We start from the raw sequence: 6,634 nt of genomic DNA, 5'->3' as shown, positions 1-6,634 counted from the left end.
CTTTTCTTTCCCTTTTTTTTTGAGTAAATATATACATTCCTACATAATACTAAAGAGTGAATTATGATACTCAGCCCTTTTCTTCCTTAAGTTCAATTCTACCAACCAATTACCCTTACAATTGAAAAATGCACCTATGCTCTCTATCCCTAAGTGTGCAAAGGGAAAGGATAATAATTCAAGTTAAGGTTAAGGTGCATAATTCAAACAATTAGGCTCAAATGGGTTATCAACAAATGATGATTATTTACAGGTTGGCTATTTGGCACTGAGTTATAAATTCAACAAAATTGCCTTAATCATTTCCATGCTTCAAATGTGATGTTATCAAATGAAAATTCAAGCAATATCAACTTGTCATCAAGCAGTGGAAACACTCAAACTATTTAAGGATTCACACTCACTGGGTTTTCTGGTTTATTTTCTTGGTATCTCACTTGTTGTTACAACTGATTATCTTGACTAACTATTTTGCACTAATATCCTAATCCTGTTTAATTATGAATTCAACCAAAATTTTCCTTTTTCACCTCTGTGTTCAGTTCACTCAGTTGTTCTAGACTCAGGATACTTACTGAAATCAGATTTCTCTTTAACCAATTTCCTCAAGAAAGATTTTCAAAATGATTCCCAAAAAATTTTAGTTGTCTCTAAGTATTATGCACAATACTAAGCCAAAAAGTAAAGTTAAACAATTAATTAACTAGATAATATAACATTCTAGCCAAAACAACTAAAGCAAAATAGTAGTAATTACATAAATACTGCAAAATACTAAAAGAAAAAGAACAATGAAATCGTATTTATAGAGTTTTGAAGGGTGGAATGATGTTGTGAATCAATCTCCTCCAAAATCAATCTCATCCTCAATGTTTGCTCCATCTGCGTCAGCAGCTCCTGATGGTCCCTCACCTGCAGCACTACTTCCCCCTGGGAAAATAGGACTGTCCCCAGGCCATTGTAGATAAGTGAAGAATTCTGGTGGAGTCATGCCTGGGTATGGTCCGCGGACATTCTGATAGAGGTACTCCTGAAGGTGGAGTTGTCCTCTATGAATGGAAGCATTTTGCTGGTGAGTATGCTCCATCTGCAACCTCAGATATGTCATTTGCTCAAGCAATTCATTATTCATGTTGAGCTGAGGTTGCTGTGTGGGCTTTGTTTGTTGTTCTTCCATTACTGGTTGGTCTTCAGCTGGTTGATCTTCAGCTTGTTGGTCCAGCTAGGGCTCTTCTAGCTGCTCCAAGTCCTCTGGGTGGGTACGAAATTGTTCAATGAATCTCTTGGTAATTGAAGGTCGTATCTTTTCAGTTAACTCTACCTCCACCCCTTGTTCTTGGCAAAGAGCTGTGATCAAAGCCGGAAAACCCAAAGCACATTTTACCTTGTCATTCCTAGTGTTGACTTCGTATCTCACAAATTTGTGGATTTGTTCAGAGATAATTGTGGCGACGTCAACAGTGAGATCCTCCCTCATTATACAATAAAGGAGATGACATCTAGGGACGTTCAAGTCTAACATGTGGCCAATGGGCACTATGTTTGCAAGTAAGAATGTGGTCTAGACTTGGGCTAAGGTTTTCATATCCCCTCTTAGAATTCTTAGAGGATTTCCAGTGGGTCTGACTTGATAAGATCGGTTGACAGCACATATAAGGAGTGCCACTTCATTTTCATCATAAGGTTCATGACTCCTCCTTCTTGTTGTGAAGTCACAGCGTTGCCCTGGTTCTAGAGGTAGTGGATTACCAAGGAATTCACTGATGGCAGCTCGATCATAATTTACCCACCTCCTCCTAACTTTAGATCTCTTTTCACCAGGATTGTCCTCAGAATAAGCATTTGCATAGAACTCTCTCACAATCTCTAGATCAAATTTGGGAAGCGGGTCAGCCAACTTCATCTAATTCCTCCTGATAAGGCCATTCAAGAATGGATCATATTCATCCGGAAGTAGAACCACCTTTCTTTCTTTGATAAAGACCCAGTTCTTTATCTTCTCATAACGTTCTTCTCTTTCGGGGTCCCTAAAACGGTTGCTTATTGGCCTTTCAGAAGAAGAGCTACTTGCACGTCTTCTCCTCTTCCCTTTGCTGGGTTCAGTAGTGGGAAGTCTAGATGTTGTCTTTGTTCTAGCCATGGACCTGCAAGGATGAAAATTAACCCACCAAAAACATGCCAAGTCAGCTTTCACAACTTAAATGACCAACCAAGACGAAATTAAGTCACACATTTTGTCAAATAGTTTGAATGCACTCTTAAAATATGAAATTTTTGAACCAATTCGTGCATAAACAACCCATATTATTCTGCTACAGCATCAATTCATATTAAAACTCACAATATAACACAAAATGCAGCAAACAGAACATGGGCACTCTCCTAGGATTTGGAGCATACAAAACCGTGACTATGCTTGGTGAAATTGAAGAGAATGAGAAGTAGAACTTACCTTTGTACAAAAATTAGCAAAGGGAGACGAAATTTGTGAGTTAATATTCAAAGAATTGAGTGAGTGAATGGTGCGCTCAAAACTAAGAAGGAAGAATGTGAGCGAGAGTTGGGAGCGAGGGTTTGGGGAAAGAAAACTGAGAAGTTCAGCCCCTACTACCCACTTAAACGCGAATTCTCGCTTAAGCGACTCATTCTCGCTTAAGCGAGATGAGCGTGAAAGGAAAATTAAAAAGTCTCGCGCAGGCGAGACTGTGTCGCCCAAAACACCCCTGGTACAGGGCATTCTCGCCCAAGCGAGCCACTACTCACTTAAGCGAGTATATCAGCAAAATTTTTTGGCTCAGGTTCTGCATACCTCGCCTAGGCGAGACATGTTTAGCTTGGGCGAGATTTCGTGCAGTTTTGGAACACCCTTATTTTGCCACTTTTCAATTTTTGGTTCAACTTTCACACACTCAATTCATGATCCTTTGAATCCAAATAACTCAAAAGCACACATCAAACCATACGTCAATCAATTCTCTATCATTCCAAAAGGTTTCACATCAACAAACTAAAAATCAAGCTATCAAACTCAAATTTCACAATTTGGCCAAAACAAGGCAATTTTTAGCATTTGATGATCTCAATTATGGCACTAAAACTCATTCCCATGCTTAAAATATCAGTTTTGTTTGAAAACAACCAAAATTGCATGGTTTGCCTTATTGAGATGATTGGATGCTAAAATTCACCTTTTTACACATAAACATAGAGCTATAAACACAAACACATAATTACATACACAAACACATTTAATCACACAAAAGATGAAATTGAAGTGCAAAAACATAATTAAAACACTGGGTTGCCTCCCAGGAAGCGTTTGTTTAACGTCACGAGCCTGACGCCTGTTTCATTTAAGGTTCATCAAGTTGAATGATTGTGGCGAGCCTATCAATCTCACCACCAAGATAGGGCTTCAACCTTTGCCCGTTTACAACCCAGCTCCTTTTAGATTCAGGATCCTCTAGTTCAATGGCTCCATAGGGTTTCACATCTTTGACAAAAAATGGTCATGACCACTTTGATTTTAGCTTTCCAGGGAATAATCTCAACCTGGAGTTAAACAATAGTACTGATTGGCCTGGATAAAATTCTCTTTTGAGAATTTTCTTGTCATGATAAACTTTCATCTTTTCCTTGTAGAGCTTAGAGGACTCATAGGCGCTGAGTCTCATTTCTTCCAATTCTTGCAGCTGTAATTTTCTCTTTTCTCCTGCTGCCTCATCATCATGAACACCAGCTAAAGCCTTTTTTAAAGGGTTTGCTTTTGTCACTTGCTTCCTAGCTGATAAAAAAATTTCATCTATCACATCCACTTTGAAACATTGTTGTTTGTCTTTAGTGTGTTGCATTGCCTCGAATACAATAAAGTTGACTTCATCATCCTGCACTCTGACCTTCAGTTTGCCATCATCAACATCAATAATGACCTTGGCTGTTTTCATGAAAGGTCTTCCCAGTATCAGAGGGACTTCAATGTCTTCCTCAATATCCATCACAACAAAATCGATTGGGAATATGAATTTGTCAAATTTAACTAAAACATCCTCTGCCACTCCATATGGATACTTCAAAGATCTGTCAGCTAATTGTAATGTCATCCTTGTAGGCTTTACTTCTAGATCTCCTATTCTTCGTGGCATAGACAGAGGCATCAAATTTATACTTGCACCCAAGTCGAGCAATGCTTTATCTACTGGCAATGTTCCAATTGTGATTGGAATTGTGAAGCTCCCAAGGTCTTTGGATTTCTGAGGTAATGATTTCTGGATTATAGCACTACACCCTGCTTCCAGCTCCACTGTCTCTTCAGAAAATTTTCTTTTCTTTGTTAGGAGCTTTTTCATGAATTTTGCATAAGTTGGCATCTGCTCCATAGCATCCAAAAAAGGAATATTAATTTGCAGTCGCTTGAAAATATCCATGAACCTTGCAAACTGCCTCTCTTTGTTCTTTTTGGAAGGGTTTTGAGGGTATGGAAGGTTTTTCAATTGGGGTACCTATTTCTCACCCTTCTCCCTCTTTTTCTTCTTTTTCTTCTCTTCTATTTACAAACTCTCTTTTATTTTGTTCTTCCTCTCCCTCACACTCATTTTTTTCTTTTTTTCTCTCTGGTTCCTCCAACACCTCCTCCTCTACAACCAGGTTGTCTCCAATCCCTCTTCCCACAATCTTACCACTTCTGGTAGTAATTGAATTACAGTGCTCCTTTGGATTAGTCTGAGTGTTGGCTGAAAATTGACCTGTTTGCTGATTTGATAATTGTTTAGCCAACTGTCCAACCTGTGTTTCGAGATTTCTGATTGAAACTTCTGTATTTTTCTGATTGGTCAAAGAAGCTTGCATAAACTTTTCTAAAGTATCCTCCAGTTTAGTTGTTCTGTCATGCATAGAAGGATAATGTTGTTGCTGCTGTTGATAAGGAGGTTGTCTGTTTGAAGGACCAGCATCTTGCTTCCATCCAAAATTCTGATTTGGATTGTTTCTCCACCCCTGTGAAAAGTTGTTATTGTTGGAGAAATTTCCTAGTCTTCCTTGGTTGCTCACATATTGAACTTCTCCTTGTGAGCTACTCTGATAAGAACAATGACCATTTGGATGATCGCCTCCATAAAAGTCACATCTCATGGGTTGTTGATTGGGAGAAGATTGCACAACTTGCAACTGCTTTGGTAATTTAGACATTTGCTTCGTCAGTGCTTCAATCTGTTGAGTCAGAATTTTATTCTGAGCTAAGATCCCATCTGTAGTACTAAGATCAAGCACTCCTTTCCTCTGAACAGTTTGCCTATTATGCTGAGCTACATGATCTGTGGATGCTAATGCCTCAATGATTCTTGTTGCTTGCTCCGCATCTACACTCATCATTGTTCCACTTGCTGCTGCATCTAATATCATCTTAGTGTCAGGCCTTAGACCATTGCAGAATATGTTCAGTTGAGCAATATCTTCAAATCCGTGATTTGGGCATTTCCTCAATAAGGAATTGAACCGCTCCCAAGCTTCACAGAATGGCTCATCTGGTCCTTGCCTAAACGTCGAAATATCAGCTTTGGCTTTGATGTAGCGAGATGGTGGAAAGAATCTGTTCAAGAATTTCTCCTCAACATCATTCCAGCTGTTCAAACTCTGATTTGGATGTGACTTAAGTCATTCCTTTGCTTCACCTGCCAAAGAAAAAGGAAACAAACGCATGTATACATGCTCAAGATCTCCTTCTTGAAAGCCCATGGTTCCTATCAATTCATAGAATGTAGAGAGATGAGTGTATGGATCTTCATTATCCATTCCAGTGAATGGATGAGAACTGATCAAGCTAAGGAAAGTTGGCTTCATCTCCAAAGTTTTGGTGGTGGGTGGTATTGCTATGCTAGAAAAATATCTCGGCCCTTGTTGCATAGCATAGTCTCCAAGTGTCTTCCTGGCTGGAGCTGGTCTTTGATTCTCCATGTTTTCTGATTGAGGTGTGATGGAAGTACTGGAAGATTCTTCCCGTGTCTTTCCTTGCTTCTTTTTGCTTTTGCCTCTATTCCTTCCAGCTGTCTTTTCTATCTCCGGGTCAAATGCTAATCGATCTTCAAGAACCTGACCTCTTAAGAGCATAAATCAAATAGCTCAAGCAAGGATTAGTACAATGGAGAAATTTAATAAGCTATCTAATAAAGAAAAAATATACACAAAGTTGGATGAGATAACTAAAAATTTCAAAAGAACATCGTTCTCCGGCAACGACGCCAAAAATACTTGTTGATCTCTTGGCAAGCGTACCAAAAGTCAATTGTAGTATAATGATTTGAAGTAAGAGTGTCGAACCCACGAGGAACGGATTCAGTTAAAATAATTAATTATCTCGATCAGCATATATATACAAAGATTTTAATTTGATTTGACATTAACTATTGCGTAAAATTGATACAGTAAAAGCGGAAAAGTTTAGAAAAATACAGTATAAGAAACTAGGATTGAATTTCATCTATCTCCCTTGTCTGTAATCTGGATGAATATAATATATAACATCTGAAAATACCAATATTGATGCACACTCAAAAATCATTTATACCGATCCCTCGCGTATAAAATTCATAAGATTAGTTCCTTGAATATTGATTCCTCACATATTCAACAAACTATCCAG

General features: G+C 38.5%; 1 non-coding gene across 1 annotated transcript; it reads left to right on the top strand.

The window, feature by feature from the left end:
* The first annotated feature begins 5,452 nt into the window (after positions 1-5,452).
* LOC114170911 (small nucleolar RNA R71) lies at positions 5,453-5,559 on the top strand. Its single transcript, XR_003601265.2, has one exon. It is a non-coding gene; the product is annotated as a small nucleolar RNA R71 (small nucleolar RNA).
* The last annotated feature ends 1,075 nt before the right edge of the window (positions 5,560-6,634 follow it).

Source organism: Vigna unguiculata, chromosome 3 (assembly GCF_037176805.1).
Source record: "Vigna unguiculata cultivar grain cowpea cultivar isolate G323 ecotype 2 chromosome 3, ASM3717680v1, whole genome shotgun sequence".
Lineage (NCBI taxonomy): Eukaryota > Viridiplantae > Streptophyta > Magnoliopsida > Fabales > Fabaceae > Vigna > Vigna unguiculata.
Note: the sequence above shows the minus strand (reverse complement) of the source record. Positions and strands in the feature narration are given on the sequence as shown.